Source organism: Orcinus orca, chromosome 16 (genome assembly GCF_937001465.1).
Source record: "Orcinus orca chromosome 16, mOrcOrc1.1, whole genome shotgun sequence".
Taxonomy (NCBI): Eukaryota; Metazoa; Chordata; class Mammalia; order Artiodactyla; family Delphinidae; genus Orcinus; species Orcinus orca.
In genome coordinates, this window is record NC_064574.1 from 24,489,788 (window position 1) to 24,507,383 (window position 17,596).

General features: G+C 43.1%; 1 protein-coding gene and 1 long non-coding RNA gene across 4 annotated transcripts in view; both read left to right on the top strand.

The window, feature by feature from the left end:
* Nucleotides 1-17,596, top strand: part of LOC101284834 (ubiquinol-cytochrome-c reductase complex assembly factor 1) — a 95,945-nt gene that overhangs the window by 62,398 nt on the left and 15,951 nt on the right. The window lies entirely within an intron of this gene.
* Nucleotides 1,173-8,033, top strand: LOC125961370 (uncharacterized). The gene is made up of 2 exons (XR_007472012.1): nucleotides 1,173-1,242; nucleotides 7,573-8,033. It is a non-coding gene; the product is annotated as an uncharacterized LOC125961370 (long non-coding RNA).

Sequence of the window (17,596 nt, forward strand, 5' to 3'; positions counted from 1 at the left end):
AGTGTTTACTTCTTCCCCAAACTTGCATTATATTACTGTCATATAACTCAGAACCTGTGAGTGCTTAAGCATCTCTGGTCCTGACTCCTTCAGTTAAATTACTAGAAGGAAGAGATTGTATTTTTTTTCCATTAAAAAAAATGGTGATGTAATTCATATACCATAAAATTCAGCATTTTTAATGTGCTTTTCTAGTAAATGCACAATGTTATGCAACCATTTCCACTATCTAATTCTGGGACATTTTCATCACCTCAGAAAGAAGGCCCATGGTCGTTAGCAGTCATTGCCCATTCCCCTTTCCCCCAGCCCTTGGTAACCACTACTCTACTTTCTGTCTCTGTGGATTTACCTATTCTGGGCATTCCATATAAATGGAATCATATAATATGTGGTCTTTCGTGTCTGGTTTCTTTTACTTAGCATAATGTTTTCAAGGTTCATCCATGTTGTAGCATGTTTCAGTACTTCATACTTTTTATGGATAATCTATTGTATGGATATACCCCATATTATTATCCATTCATCAGTTGATTGACATTTGGGCTGTTTCCATTTTTGGTTTTTTTGAATAATGCTGCTGTGAACATTCATGTACAGGTTTTTATCTGAACATATGTTTTCAGTTCTCTTGGGTATATACCTAAGAGTGGAATTGCTGGGTCATATGGTATGCTATGTTTAGCTTTTTAAGCAACTCAGATATTGTAATTTATATAAAGTTATTTGAATTCCTACTGTGACATCCATTGTTCATTTGTTTATAATGAAATAACATTCTCATAATTTGTAGTCTTAATCATATTTCTCATCTTATTGCCAAATAAATATTTATACCTGCAATTTTTGACAGTAAAGAGAAAGGATGGTGTGGTATAATGGAAGGAGTTCTGGCCAGCCTGGCCACTCTCTGGGTGAGCTTGAGTAAGTCAAATCACCTCACCTCTCTGGGGAGGAGAGCTTGATGATTTCTAAATTCTCTTCCAGACTTAACATTTGCAACTCTGTGAAAGTCTGAAAAGCTAGCCTTGTGTTAAATCCCAGAGCTTGTGTTCTATTTTTTTAGCAGTTAATCATTCTCTGTCTGATTTCTGTTCCCAGACACAAACAAGGTTTTACCCATCTATCCAACCATTTTATTGTGGTCTGCTAGTTTCCAGGTACTCTGCTACAGATACAAAGATGACAAAGATATTGTCCCTGACTCCCCAGTCTAGTAGGAGAAGACAAACATATAAACAGGTAATTATAATATTAAGAGATTATGATATTTAAAAATTGCTCTGCCCAGAGGAGAAAAGCTTGGGGTAGATGACATTTGGTTTGTATCTTTTCGGATGAGTGTTTGCTAGACAGGAACATTCTGGGCAGAGGAATGGCGTGGGTAAAGGCAGTGTTCTGTGAGAGAACAAGAGCATGTTTGCCTTTGTTTGGTGGCTTTTTTCCTCTTTCTCCTGCAGTGGTGAAAACACTGTCCAGACTAGCTCCATTTTGAGATCCTTCTGTGTGTCCAGTATTCACAGGCTCATCGACTCAAAAGTCTGCAAAATAACACATTTTGTCAAAGTCCTGGCCACCTATAGGTCTTCTTCCCTGTTTTTTAAGGGCACTTCAGACTCAGTTTCTGAGTCAGGAGATTTCACTGAATGGCTAAGGAGCCATGATCAAGATTTGGGTTTTCTCCATAGTAGCAGCTTAGTTCGGGCTCTTGAAAATGCCCTTTTGTCCCCCTAAGGGTTTTAGTTACATAAAAATACTAGGAACGTGAAATTCTACAATATGATCAGCACAGCACAAACTAAATTTCTAACCTTTGACTAGAAACATATATGGAAGGCTTTGTGTTTTAAACTGCCCCCTTCCCAGCCTCCTAGGCTTCATGAGAGGTCATTGTACAGCTCTTTCCATGGTCCCTGTTCTCTTCCTTTTTACTGGAGGGCAAAACTAGGGCAGAGAAATAATTTTTATTCACTTCTGAAAGGTTACAGTAATAAAGAAACTCTTGTTAACATCAGAGAACGTTGCAGCCAAGAGTTTTCACAGTCTGGCATTGTTTATTTTACATGTAATTTGGAACCTTCTGCACTCTTAAAATATTGGCACAAAAATGTTTTAACTGTTGAAGTGCTTCATTGCATGCAGTGGTAGTGTGGTGTGAGAGAGGCAGCAGGGCTCTGGAGAGCGGCTTGCCCTGTTCCTTGGAAAGAGAAATGGGGTAAGTGTATGTGTATGTGTGCAGGTACACATTCGCTTGTGTATATATGAGTCTCTCTGCACTGAGAATTAAGAACTTTCTCTGCCCTGATGAACTTCTATGCTTCCCTTGATTTAACAATGAGAATGATGTAACAATCCTGCTTTCCTATTGCCATGGCTGCCAGAAAGTATAGAGCTTCCCTTATTTGGGTATTTTGATATAATTATTCATTATCCCCTTTCTCTCACACACACTTTGTTAACACTTTTCTTTTACTTTTATCCATCAAAGGATTTTTGTTGTTGTTAGGTCGAAATTAAGATTTGAAAACAATTGCAGAAGGATCACACGTGTTAAATGGGAAGACTGCTAGGCTGGCGACTGGGCTTCCTTAGTTCCAGGCCCAACTTTCCTTCCAGAGTTTGGAGGACCTGCTCCTTCCGCCATCTCTTTCTTGTCCTGGAGCCTTAATATAGAGCTATATATTAACCTGACCCTTGCTAAGACCCAGGGATTCCCCAGGGCTGACTATGCACTCTAACCTGTCTGGTCTGGGGACAGTAGCCTGGTGCCGCATAAGCTCTTCTTCCTCCAAATCTGACACTTTGTTCCTTAGCCTCCAAAATGGAACCTTAGCAAACGAGGCAGAGGTTACCCCCACCAGGTGAGCTCTGCAGAGCTATCTCCAGGCCAGGCCCTTCTCTAGGGACCTCCAGCAGGGGGCTCCTTCCCCTGCAGGAGTTCCACTCCAGCTCTGAGAAAAGGATGCTCTGCTGGTATGTATACCATGACCACCATGCCCTGCTCGCACAGGCTGTAGACTTTCTGTCACAGCCAGCCAGGGGATCCCACACCCTCTGGCCTGGATCCACTTTCAGTGCCCACCAACAGAAGATGAAGTGCTCAGGACCTTGCAGTCTTTCTTTGCTCAGAGAGATCTCTGTTCCCTTTTGGAAGACCCTTGCCTTTGGCTTCTTGATCCACGAGAGCAGTCCCTGTGGTGGAGGATCCGGATGAGTACATGCATATGCAATTTGGGGCTGAGGAGACAGGCCTTTCCCCAACAACCTAGTGAGAGCCCATGTGTCCTGCTCTTCACCTCTAAGGTATGGGTACTTTGTGCTAAACTCCCCAAAGACCGTTTTCCCAAGCAGTTACCTCCCATCACATGGGCTTTGGAGCCAGAGAGACCTGGGTGCTAATCCCTGCTTTGCCATAGTGCGGCCTTGAGACTCTGGGCAAGTCTCTTTACCTCGCATTTCTTTCTCTATAAGCCACACATAGTCTGACTTAAACAATATGATGGTAGTGAAGACTTAGCACAGTACTTGGCACATTTTAGTGCCACTTGGTAAAATAAGGCACTGTATTTGGACCTTTTCTACAGCACCTAGCATAGGCTGCCTTATTTCAAAAGGATTTGTGTACACATCCGTCATGCCCCACTGGATTCTGCCTCGCTGGAGGATGGAGATCATATCTTTCGTCTTTGTATCACCCGTTTGCCTGGCATGGGTCATGTGCATAGCAGGCCCTCAGTGGATGTTAGCTGAACCTGTTAGGATGACTTGGACAGATAGGGCAGGCATGAATGTTTTAGTTTCTCCATCTGAACCTGGGGAAATAGTAACCCCTTATTTTGGAGCCTTTGAGGACAATTTAAAACGATATGTGTGAAGTGTTTGGAGTCCTTTGAAAGGAAGGTACTGGGGAAATCAATGGTGTTTTTGCTGTTCTTAGGAAAGTCTTTGTGGTTCCCAGCGAATAAATTACTTGTAGTGAGTTTTCTAACACCTCCTACTCTGCTCTGTTCACTGAGGCTTTTAAATAAATAAATAAATAAAATAACTGCTGTAATGCTTCTTTGCTCTGACTTATAAAGAGATATAATTTTGGTTTTGGACTTTTGACCCCTTTCTGTTCCCAGGAGAGAAATTTCTATCAGAATAATAAAAGGTGTAAACTGTGTGTGTTGCCCCTTTTCTGGGCCTCGGGTAGTTCAGCTGCTGGGGTTAAGAATCAACGGGCTTGTGGTTTGTACCTGGTTATGGGGCAAGTAGGAGACGAATCCCATTAAGCACTCCATGGCATTCTCAGTGTCTCCCACACTACTTCTTTTCATCCCTGTCCTATGCCCTTTTGCTAAAATTCTTCAAATTTCACATGAACTCTATTTTCTTTGGTATTTTGAGCATACTTGTTTATGGCTATACCTCTTCTCTTTCAAAGACAGAAGATGTTTATCATCTGCTGTGCTTTAGGTCCCCAGCTGAGTTGCCTGGCAAAGAGGATCCTCCCTCTAGAGGAAACAGGATGGGAAAGTTGAAAAACCACTCACTAGTCTTAGAGCTGGAAGATCAGGGAATTAAAACTTGGTCCTACCATTAATCAGCAGGTTCAGATGAAGAACCTGGACCAGGTTATTCCTAAGGGCCCCTTCCAGCTCAGACAAAAATCTGTGAGATAAGAATTTTCCAACCCTGGGGAGAATTTACAAGAGTGAACAGTAGTTTGCCACACTTCCCACTTGTTCTCCAAGCCTCTCTTGCCTTGTAGCCCTGGATGACTATCCCTGTCCCTAATATCCTTAGCTCAAAGGCCCATGAGAGACTAGAGTGATTTGGGGACAGATGTGGGTTCAAACATGCTAGAGTAGTCTGGTTTGAAGCAGTGGGTAGATGTGGATGTCAGAAGAATCCCACTTGGTGATGACCCCCAGGGACTGTGTATAGGAAGTCCAGACTGCTCTGGCTGGTAGCGGGAAGCCCCAGTCAGGGCTAGCCCTAGCTGATCAGATTTGCAAAGCAGTCAGTGTTTATATTTTGTGCTGCTTCAGTGGCTGGCAATCCCTTAGAAGCTTGACAGACACAAGGATGATCCTAATTCAGCCTTTTCCAATTGAGGACACTAAATCCTGGCAAGGAAAGTGGCTTGTTCAGTGTCACATATTAGTAGCAGGGCAGAGATTAAAACTCACTGCTGGTTCATTTTGTTGCTCTTTTCATTACATCATCCTATCACCTTTGCCATCATCCTGCCACCTTTGCCATTCCCTAGAGCTACCATATACACCTTCCATTTTGTCTTCCTGTCTTAAAGACCTCTTTTGGTCCTTTTAAGGTCAGTGTTCCTGTGTCTAGTGCAGTGCTTCGTACATAATAGGCCTTTATCAGATGTTAGTGAATGAGTGAGTGAACTCAGAGTCTTTTCCTGACTCCTTAGAATCAGCTCCCTATTGCTGCCTTTCCTGATAAACTGACGCTAAATTGTTGATGGATGTTAATAGGTTAATGTTTTAATGGTCCCTGATAACACTTGCATTTGAATGGGGGGCTTCTTGTAACTAGTGTCTTTGGAAGGAGGAGTGATTGCAGTAGCACTGGGGAGCCTCTTGGGGTCAGGGAGGATTGATGATGCCCCCCACTCCATGTCCTACCACAGAGTAGGCAGCTGTCTGCTCTTTTCCCCTGTGGGTTTAACCTGGCACTGGGCACTACCAGAGGGCGATGGTTCTCCTAAGATCAGGATACCTATGTGAAAAAAAGTTCTGGAAGCCAAGATGTCAGACCCAGGATACATTAGAGCTATACATTGATTGCAGCTGCCCTGGATGTGCTGTGAGTATTTCTGGATCCATTGGTGAGACAGCTGCAACACTCCTTTTCCCGATCATTTCCCTAAATGCTGGCTGAATGATGCTGTGGGGTTGGTTAGAGCTGAAAGGGCCTAGCTGGAAGGCAAGCACTTCTTTTTCCATGTCGATTGCCATCTATTTAGCTGATCTTTTCTGAGTGTCAGCCATATGTGCCGTAAACATGACACCTCTGATGCTCAAAGGAGCGGGAAGAGCTACAAGGAGCCCTTCATTAAAACAACCACTATCAGGACTTCAGTTGTCTTACACTCAGAACAGGTCCTGACCTCTCACCTGAACTCACTGTAGGCTACTTCACTGGTCCCCCTGCCTCTTGACTCTTCATCTCAGTTCCATCCTGCAAATCATTTAACAGCCTGGCTCATCTTCCTGAACACTACTCATGTCAAATACTCATCACACAGAAACCCACAGCGGCTGCCCGGTGCTGGCTAGGTGTGTGCCATCCCCCTTAACCTGTCCTCGAGGCTCCTTGTGGTTCACCATCATTTTCTTTTCTGCCTGCCCCACTTTTCTTCCAGTCTCTGCCTGTCCATAGTCTACTGTCTCCTCTTGAAATCTTCCCTAACTCATCCAGATTTACATTTGTGTGTTATTCTACCAGTGTGATTATAAATTTCTCAAGTGCAAGAATCATGGGGCGTCCTTGAGTTAACCTCCTTAGGGCCCAGCACAAAGCAAGGCACATTGTAAGTACACAGGAAATGCTTCTTGATTTGATTTAAGAAGTAATTTTGTTGCATTGCAAGGGACTCCAAGGGGAATGAAGCCCTTGAAGTAAATGAAGTAAAGATAATCCTTTCAAAAATTGACACAGGTATTGAGACATCTGTGCTGGATAAAGTGTATTCTGAATAATATTTTTTCTTGATTAATTTTCGTCAACTATTGCCTTGACCCTTTCTCATCTGGCATGGTGGTGCAGAGCATATAGAGGCATGGGGCTTCCCATTTTCCCTTCCTGCAGTCCCCAGATGCCCTGTACCATCATGAAGTGTTCACTCAGTGCCTGCCATGTGCTGGGGACACAGATGGGACCATGTGGCTGTGTCCTTCAGGAATTTGTAGTAAAGCTTCCATCAAACATCCCTGGTTCTGTTCTTGAGTCATTTCCCTACCTTCACGTCGGTGCTTGCCAACTGTTAGCAGCAGTAGGCTCCCACCCTATCCCCACATCTGTACACCAGACACAGGCCCTTCCAATCTTAGGGACCTTGAATGATAGGGTTAGGGTAATAACACTAAATTACTATCTAGCATCCTATATATTTTATTTTGCTTATTGTGACCCTTCCTCCCTCCCTAGAATGTAAGCTCTAGGAGTTCAGGAATTACCTCTCGTTTATTGCTGTAGCCTCAACTCCCAGAGCAGTGCTTGGTGCATGGTTAGCACGCATATACATTTGTTGAATGATGACGGCATTACTGAATTCTTTTTTCCTCGAAGTCCAGCAGCATTATTAATTTGTATGGCGCTATTAAGAATTGTTTTCACTCATGTATTTATTCAAGGAACATTTTGATCTCTCACCACGTGCTAATCCCTAAATGCTGCTGGTAGAGCGTATGCCATAGAGAAATGATCTTACAGGGTTTACAATCTAGTCTTTGCCAAGAAGAGAAATGAGGTTGAATCTTTAATAGATTAAGTTCCAAACTAAATAGATGAACAAGTAAGATAGAGTTCACCTGGTTTTTGTTTCATTTTGTTTTGTTTTAGGTGCAGACTTCCTAGAGAAGCTGGCCCAGAGCAGGGTTGAGAGTGGTGGCAGGATGGCACAGGGAACTAGGCAGCCCCCAGGTGCTGAAGGGAGGGACGGAGACTGCCAGGCCCTCGTCTCAGGTGAAGGAGTGGGTCTGGTTTCTCACTTCCCTTCCAAGGCAGTGTCACGGTGTTTGAGAGCACGTGGGCACTGAAGCCAGACTGTTTGGGCTCAGGTCCCACCCCAGCTGTGTGACCCTGGGCAAAGTCTTAATCTCTGTGCCTCAGCTTTCTGTCTGTAAAATAGGGATAGCTATGTTACCTACCTCACCTTACAGCTTTGTGGAGAATAAATGACCTATCATGTGTGAGACTCTCTGAATAGTACCTGGGACCGAGATAGGTGTTTGCTGTATAAACTTTACTACTTATTGTTAAGCGTTTTTATCTCATGTGATAATGTAAAAAGAAAAAAGAAAGGCAGGGGTTTCCCTGGTGGCGCAGTGGTTGAGAGTCCGCCTGCCAATGCAGGGGACACGGGTTCGAGCCCTGGTCTGGGAGGATCCCACATGCCGCGGAGCAACTGGGCCTGTGAGCCACAACTACTGAGCCTGCGCATCTGGAGCTTGTGCTCCACAACAAGAGAGGGCACGATAGTGAGAGGCCCGCACACCGCGATGAAGAGCGGCCCCCGCTTGCCACAACTGGAGAGGGCCCTCGCACAGAAACAAAGACCCAACACAGCCAAAAATAAAAATAATTAATTAATTTTCTTTTTAAAAAAAGGCAATTTTGCATAGTTTGAATGGAAAAACTGAGACTCAGAGATTTGTCTTCTAGAGTCACAAGGTGGGGAAATGGAGCTGCTTGGGCCCAGAATTTGCTTAGATTTCAGAGTATTTCTTAGGCTGGAGTGGGACTTGAATACAGATCACTAGAGAGAGCATCTCTTTAACAGATAGAGCATTCCAGCAGCAGTTTTCTTTTTCCTTTATAAAATGCTTACCCTTTGGGCTTCACTGGTGGTGCAGTGGTTAAGAATCCACCTTCCAATACAAGGGACATGGGTTCGAGCCCTGATCCGGGAAGAACCCACATGCCACACAGCAACTAAGCCTGTGTGCCACAACTACTGAGCCTGCACTCTAGAGCCCACGAGACACAACTACTGAATCCTGTGTGCCTAGAGCCCGTACTCTGCAACAAGAGAAGCCACCACAGTGAGAAGCCCACGCACTGCAATGAAGAGTAGCCCCCGCTCGCTGCAACCAGAGAAAGCCCGTGTGCAGCAGTGAAGACCCAACACAGCCAAAAATAAATAAATAAATTTATGTTTTTTGAAAAATGCTTACCCTTTTAAGAACATTGTACAGAAAAAAGAGGACAAAAAAGGATTACCCTATAGAGTAATAGTATAGGGGTCACTCTCAGAGCTCAAGGGCAAGTGTCCATTCCGTTTTTCAGGGGGTATTCGGACGTTACTCCTTGGCTTCCTCATGACTTGAGCAGGAGTGATCATATCACTCCTACCCAGAATCCAGGCTCAGCCATTCCCAGGATACTGCTGCAAGATTCTATAAGCTATCAGCTGAATGGCAGTTCTGTTTGAGTCGTAAAAGAATGTTGGACTGCGAGTCAGAATACCTTGTTTCTGTAAACATCTAGAACATTTATGAGCTGAGTGATAATTAGGCAATTCATCTGACCTTTCTGAGCCTTTGTTTCCTCATCTCTACAGCAGGGAACAGCTTCTTTCTCAGATTACCACAGGGTCAGTATTTTGGAAATTGTATGGTGCTGAACAGTAAGCAGTAAGGAAACAGCAGTAAAAGACAAGCATTCTGTGATCCATACAGAACAATGGAAATAGCCACTTTATTGTTCGGAGCTATAGGTTTTTGTCTGACCTCCTCTGCCCAGCTGGGGTCACCAGTTAACATGTGTGATTCAGTTAATTAGGGTTTTCCATCTCTTTTGCTCCCTATTACTGCAGAGAAGGAGAATTCAGGTCTGTTTGATAAAAGGGCTTCCAATCTCAAGATCGGGAAGGGGCTAGATTTTGGATCGTCTGAGAAAATGTTGCTGTCCAGGTAACATGATGTCTGTCTTAAAATCGCTGAGTGGGAAAGGACTCTGGCTGGGGCCTGTGAGCTCAGTGTTGCCTCTAGATCCTCTAGGTTGTTTAGATCCTCAGCACCCAGGAAAAATGACAGTGCCCAGGCTCCATTCACAAAGGACTCTCAAACTTGTTAATTATCCATTTTCAGCTGTTTGGTTATATGTCTGTGCATCTGAGATAGCCAGCATTGATGGGGAGCAAGCATCCTCTAGTTCTCCACTGTCTGCAGTCTGCCTAAATTTAATAGAAAATCATTAAAAAAGCAAAGTTGTGCCTGCAGCTTTTCTGCACTTATAAATACAGTCATGAGGTCCAGGGTGCAATTGGGAGCCTGCAAGTGTCTCTGGAAACCTAGGTGTGTCAGCATCTTCTTGCTGACAGAAATCAGACCTCATGGCTGCAGGTAGAATGCAGAGGACCCAGAGGAATGACAGCCACTGACACGTGGTGAACAAATTACTAGGAAAGGGGCTCAGGCTCCTAGGCCCTGGTGTGCTATACTGCTGCTCTGCTGGAGACGCCTGCGGGCTCAAGCTAAATACACATCTTGCTCATATTACATCTTGTCCAAGTAAGATTTTCCATTACCACAACATAGGAGACGTTGAGGGCACCGTGACTGCTAAAACCCTACAAGACTGGTTGTCTACACTTAGCGCTGCCAGGGTCAGAAAGTCATCAGCCTATGATTGCGTATAACTGTTGGCATTCTTTTTTTCAGCTTTCTTTCAGGCATTCAGTGAAGTCTGATTAGGTGTGAGTCATGGCCTCACCTTCTGCTCCACATTCACTTCATAATCAAATCCTGTTGATCTTGCTGGACTTTTTCCTCTTTATTCCTTTCGCCACTTACATTAATTCAGTTTCTTACCAACTCTCACCTGAGCCATTGCAGCAGCCTCCTCTGGGATTCCTGCCTCCAATCCTTCCCCCAGCTTTGTGGTTTGTACTTGCTGGGTTACTTTTCTTTTTTTTCCCTTATTTATTTATTTGCTGCGCTGGGTCTTCATTGCTGCGTGCGGGCTTTCTCTAGTTGTGGCAAGCAGGGACTACTCTTCGTTGTGCTGTGCAGGCTTCTCATTGCGGTGGCTTCTCTTGTTGCGGAACATGGGCTCTAGGCGCGCGGGCTTCAGTAGTTGCAGCACGAGGGCTCAGTAGTTGCAGTGCATGGGCTCTAGAGCACGCGGGCTTCAGTAGTTGCAGTGCGTGGACTCAGTAGTTGCGGCTCACAGGCTCCAGAGCACAGGCTCAGTAGTTGTGGCGCACGGGCTTAGTTGCTCCGCGGCATGTGGGATACTCCCGGACCAGGAATCGAACCTGTGTCCCCTGCATTGGCAGGCAGATTCTTAACCACTGGACCACCAGGGAAGTCCCGGGTTACTTTTCAAAAACAAATCTATCCAATAGCACAGGGAACTATATTCAATATCTTGTAATAATATATAATGGAAAAGAATCTGAAAAAGAATATATATATTGTTAATTATCCATATATATATATATTCAGTAATATATATATTACTGAATCACTTTTGCTGTACACCTGAAACTAACACAGCTTCGTAAATCAACTATACTTCAGTGAAATAACAGTAACAACAAATCTATCCGTGTAGCTTCCCTGTGCTAAGAGCTCTTCTTTGTCTTTCCTTCATGTGGCATTCAGGGCCATTTACAGTCAAACGTAAACTGCCTTTCCAGCTCTACCTTCTGCTTCGTCCCATCATGAGCTCTTCGTTACAGATTTTCCTCTGAGGATGCTGTAGTTGTTCCCCTCTCTGTGGCTTTACACATACTATTTTTTCTGTCTAAAAGGTACAAATCCCCGTCATCCTTTAATAGCCAGTATAATAAATGTTACCTCATCTCTGAAACCTTTGAGCCCCCAGACTCACCACTGCCATTTTTTACATACAGTATGTTGTTACAATCATTTGTATGTCATTTCATATGAGATTACAAACTTCTTGAGAACAGGTTCTGTGTTTTATTCATCTTTTATGCCCAGCATGTACCATGATGCCTAGAATATGGTAGGCACTCAATATATACTTATCAAATGCATGCAAGGCAATGTAGAATTCTGCACCCAGACAGCTTTATGGTCTAGCAAGGAACGTAAATTACTTCATGACACTACTGCTCAAAATCGAGAAGTATCATGAGAGGCTTTAATATATACATACATATGGTTAAGTCGCAGACTGAAATACTTGTGTGGGAAGAACCATTTGTAATTGAAATTATCTTTTATTGTGGTGAAATATATATAACATAATATTTATCAATTTAGCCATTGTAAGTATACAATTCAGTGGCATTAGATACAGTCACAATGTTGTGTAACCGTCACCACTGTCTATCATAGGATTTTTTTTTTTTTTGGCCACACCCCGTGGCATTTGGGATCTTAGTTCCCCAACCAGGGATCGAACCTGCACCCCCTGCATTGGAAGTGTGGAGTTTTAACCACTGGACCGCCAGGGAAGTCCCACCACTGTCTATCGCCCAGATTTCTTCATCATTCCCAGTAAAAACTTTATACCCATTAAATAACTCCCCCATTTCCACTCCCCCCAGACCCTGGTAACCTCTATTCTACTTTATGTCTCTATGAATTTGCCTATCTTAGGTACCTACTATAGGAGGAATCATACAATATTTGTCCTTCTGTGTCTGACTTATTTCATTAGGCATAATGTTTTCAAGGCTCATCCATGTTGTAACATGTATCAAAATTTCATTCCTGGGGCTTCCCTGGTGGCGCAGTGGTAGAGAGTCCGCCTGCCGATGCAGGGGACACGTGTTCTTGCCCCGGTCCGGGAAGATCCCACATGCCACGGAGCGGCTAGGCCCGTGAGCCATGGCCGCTGAGCCTGCGCGTCCAGAGCCTGTGCTCCACAACGGGAGAGGCCACAACAGTGAGAGGCCCGCATACCACACACACACACAAAAATTCATTCCTTTTTATGGCTGAATAATATTCCATTGTATGTATATACCACATTTTGTTTATCCATTCATCTGTTGGTAAACACTTTGTTTCCATCTTTTGGCTAGTGTAAATAATGCTGATAGGAACATTCAAATGTCTGTTCCAGTCTCAGCTTTCAATTCTTTTGGATATATACTTAGGAGTGGAATTACTGGGTCATAAGGTAGTTCTATGTTTAACCTTTTGAGAAATCACCAAACTGTTTTCCCTAGTGGCTGTACCATTTTCCATTCCCACCAGCAGTGCATGAAGGTTCCAGTTTTTCTACATTCTCATCAGTGCTTGTTATTTTTCTTTTCTTTTCTTTTTTTTGCGATACACGGGCCTCTCACTGTTGTGGGCTCTCCCGTTGCGGAGCACAGGCTCCGGACACGCAGGCTCAGCGTCCATGGCCCACGGGCCCAGTCGCTCCACGGCATGTGGGATCTTCCCAGACCGGGGCATGAACCCGTGTCCCCTGCATCAGCAGGCAGACTCTCAACCACTGCACCATCAGGGAAGACCTCTTTTTTCTTTTTAAAATTTTAGCCATCCTAGTGGATGTGAATGGAATTATCCTTTGCTTATGCTTCAGATAATTGTCTTGCTAATTGGGTTCTAATTTGCTTATTGACCATTGGTGACCATTAATAAGTTAGACTGTTTTCACTTTCCAAATCTTGTATTTAACGACAGAAAACCAAATCCTGATCAAAACTTTCATGCATTGGCACTTGTTTGCAGGGCATAAGTCCTTTCTTAAACTTGGAAATATAAGCAGAAAAGCACTTCTTAGTTTCCTAATTATTCTTCCATAGTACTTGTTATAGAGCAGGCAGGGATCAAAGGTCTGTTAATGTTTGATCTGTTCACATCAGAGAGTTAAGTGGCTATTACCTTGTTAGAGTGACTAATGAGAGAGGAAAAGTCAATTGCCCACTTTGTGTTTTCTTACCCTGGCAATCATGAAGTTCCTTCTCTCTTCAGTCATAAAGTCTCCTTTTTACTTGAAACTGCTTGTGTATGTATTTTGGGTTCTTGTTTGTTTGTTTTTTAATTTTTTTTTTTTTTTTTTGGGCTGCACCATGCGGCTTGTGGGATCTTAGTTCCCTGACCAGGGATTGAACCTGGGCCCTCCGCAGTGAGAGCATAGAGTCCTAACCTCTGGACCACCAGGGAATTCCCATGTGTATGTATTTTGCCTCCAAATCTAGAACTCTATTAGATGGTAGTAGTGGAACTAGAAGTGGTCTTGAAACTTTTTTCAGTGGAAGAGATTGCTTTGAGAGAGGTGTGGAGTTTCAGAGGCCATGTGAAAACATACTGAAAGGACAGGAGTTGAACCTCTTCTGGCTAGAGCAGAGTTGTGTTTGAAAACCATGAAAACAGTAGCAGCATGTATACAAAGTTGCTCAACCCCTTACCAAATTCTTGTATTCAGGGAGCTTTCTTAAAATTTGTAAAAAGTACGTGGGCATCAATACAAGAGGTAATTATGACAGGGAATATTATATCGATTCATTCTACAGACATGTGCTGAGCAGTGTGCCATCTTTGCCCTCAAGGAGCTCACGCTGTAATACAGTGAGGGGGGGAACCTGTAAACAGATTATTAAAATAATACAGTGCATCTTCCTGGTGGAAATATTAAAAACCATGTGAAGGAGAAAGCAGTAAGCTTTGGGAGCTTGAAAGACTTCACAGAAAACGGAGTGATTCCTTTTCTATAAAATGACAGTAACACCCCCTTTTTAGGATTATTGTGAAAATTAAAGAGATAACACATATAAAGTTTTTAATATAGTTTCTGGCACATGGTAGGCATTCAACAAATGTTAATTGTTAGCTAATGTTATTATTATGGAGAGGTTTTATTGAGTTGATGAATGACAGTATATCCATTGATTGCAAGCAACAGAGACTGCAGCTAATTTAAGCAAACAAAGGAGTTCATTGGGGGCTAGCTAAAGCTCACAGAATGGAAAGGAGAGTTTAACAGCAGGCCTCAGGAAGGAAAGATACAAGGAAGCTCAGGGATCCTAGTGTTAGTAATAGGAATTTAGTAATCTCTTTGGGATGATCCAATTTTAGCTGTCTTTTATCTTTGGATGTTTCTAGTCAGGAACAAGTCTCATTAGATTAGCTTGGACTCTGGGCCCCTCTCTGTGATGAAGGGACATGGTTCTAGGATCAGCAGCCTACTAACTCATATGGAGTTGGAGAGGAGTAGGAAGGCTCTATAAGGAGGGGATGCTGAGAGAGTGAGTGATTTTCACCTTAGACAGTATCAGAATACTTGCAAGATCTACTGATCCATTGAGGCTGATGATGTAAGCAAACAGGCCAACCCATGGAACGGCCTCTGGGTGTTTCTGTTGGCCATAGAGTCGACTGTCCTGGCTTGTGACCAGTGCCAACCCAATGTGATCATTCCAGTCTGACATTCTTCATTGAAATTCTTCTGGTTTCTTCATGTTTATTAAGTACTGTAGCTAAAACAAAGACTCTTGACTATTACAATAATAGAGGAAGGAAAACTTTCTGAGCTTTGTATATTGCATTTCTTTTGATGTATTCAATTATGATTACCTTTTCACATTTCTCATTTATCAGCTCATGATCAGGGATTTGCTCTAGGTCTTAATTATGACCACATAGTCAGACCCTTCCTTCATCCTGTTACTTATTTATTTATTTTGGCCTAGACATGCTACTGTGCTTCTGACCTTGTTGAATCTCATCTCAGTTTCTAGGATGATTTTTCAACACTTCAGGGTCATTTCCATTTTACTTTTGTTTTCCATCATACTGAAATTAGCAATTTTTGCTTATGTGATTCTCCATTTCTGATACGACTTATCAGAAGCAGAAAGGTGTGACAGTGTAGAGAAGACACTAGATTTAGGTACCAGCGGAGATAAAAATTCCAACACTGCTAGCACACAAGCAGGGTGTGACTTTGGGGCAAATAACTTAGCATTTTCGAGCTTCTGTTTCCTTGTTTATAGAATTGGGACAACAGCGCATGAGACTTGTCCTGTGGGATACAATCAAAAACTTCGGAAATCAGAGTAGATTAGAGCTATCTCCCTCTTAGGTGTATGTCTTGGCATGGAAGAAAATGAACTTGGCATGATAGTTTGATTTTCTCAGGACCTTAATGTACCTCATCAGCTTCTTTTCAAGGTGATTACAGGCTTACTGATATGTTTGAATGCCTTATTAAGAGGGTAAATGACTGTAATTTCCAAGGACAGCCATCTCTTGTTTTGCTATTTTCCAAGCCTGAGGAAAAGGCTCCTGTGCTTTGTAACCATTTAGAAATTAAGGTTGAGAAAGTAACAACCATGTACCTTGTTTTTCAGGACCTTATCAAGCTATGCAGATCTTGAATATTCAGATCCCAAGCAATAAAACTGGGACTTTCAAAACACATAAATAAATAAATAACTAATAAGGAAGAGTATTTTTAAAGGCATTTCAATGTAGCAAGCCTCTCTGGTGCATTAAAAGTTTGAAGTGATTTATTAAAATGAGATGTAAGGATTATCTCATGCCTTGTTTAGGTTGGCTTTTCATCACAGCTGGAACATGCTATACTCATATGTTCACATCATTTTCTAAAAAAAGGAAAAGAAATTGTCCATCTTTTCATATTTTATTATTTTTCCTTTTCTTTCTTCTTGGTACTAACACAGTTTTCTCTGGACCTACCAAATGCACACACATGCACACACAGAGTTTTATTTCTTGTATTTTGTGATCATTGCTGAGAGAGCCTCAGTAGATCTTTTAGTCATAATGCGAGTGAGTTACATGCACACGTGTATTTGGTCTCTCCATGTGCCCTTCTCTCTTTCTGTCTACTTCCACCCGTTTCTGTGTATTTCATATAATATTGCACAGTGAGCTCATTTCTAACATTAAACTTAAATAGACTGGCTGGGGCTTCCCTGGTGGCGCAGTGGTTGAGAGTTCGCCTGCCGATGCAGGGGACACGGGTTCATGCCCCAGTCCAGGAAGATCCCACATGCCGCGGAGCGGCTAGGCCCGTGAGCCATGGCCGCTGAGCCTGCGCGTCCGGAGCCTGTGGTCCGCAACGGGAGAGGCCACAACAGTGACAGGCCCGCGTACCGCAAAAAAAAAAAAATAGACTGGCTGATGTTCAGTGCACACTAGTTTATTGCCATGCAGTGACTGTGTAGCCCATGGTGTTGACATTGCAGAGTGTTGCTGATGTCATTACTAACCCCTAGAAAGACAACTAAAACCTGACCTGCCATCTTTTGTGCTGCATTGTAGCCTTATGGTGAATTTGATACATTCCTTATGCTTCAGTCAGCAACTCTAGGCACGCTTTATCATTCACTCATTGCAACAAATCCTTATTAGCCCTGTTAGCAGCTTTGCCTCAGTAGCCTTAAAGTTTATTCTTATCTTCATTCTCATCAGTTCTTGTGTTACCCATACCAACCTTCTTCCATTCTCCCCTCCTACACCATAATTATACTTTTTTCCCTCCAGTTTACCCAGGAGTGGGGCTTAGCTTATGCTAGAAATGTATGACGTATTAGTAATTGGCCACTGATCACCCATCTCGTAGCCCATCTCTAGCGACCATTGTGATCAGGAGTATCTGCATTGTGTTTACCCAAGACCGTAGTAGCATTCGCCCAGCCTCTACAGGTAACCTGAGGTATAGGGCATATGAAAGGGCAGCCACATTATTTATGGTGTTTGTTCCAACATAGATAAGCAATGGAATTGAACTGCTCTGTATTCTAATCTTGACCCACTATTTCCTAGCTGTATAACCTTAACCTTCCCAAACACCACTTTCCTCTTCTCTAAAGTGGGGACAGTAATAGCACCTATCTCAGAGAGTCACTGGGAAGGATTAAGTGAGCTCATATGTATAAAGCTCTTAGCATAGTTCTTGGCACATGGTA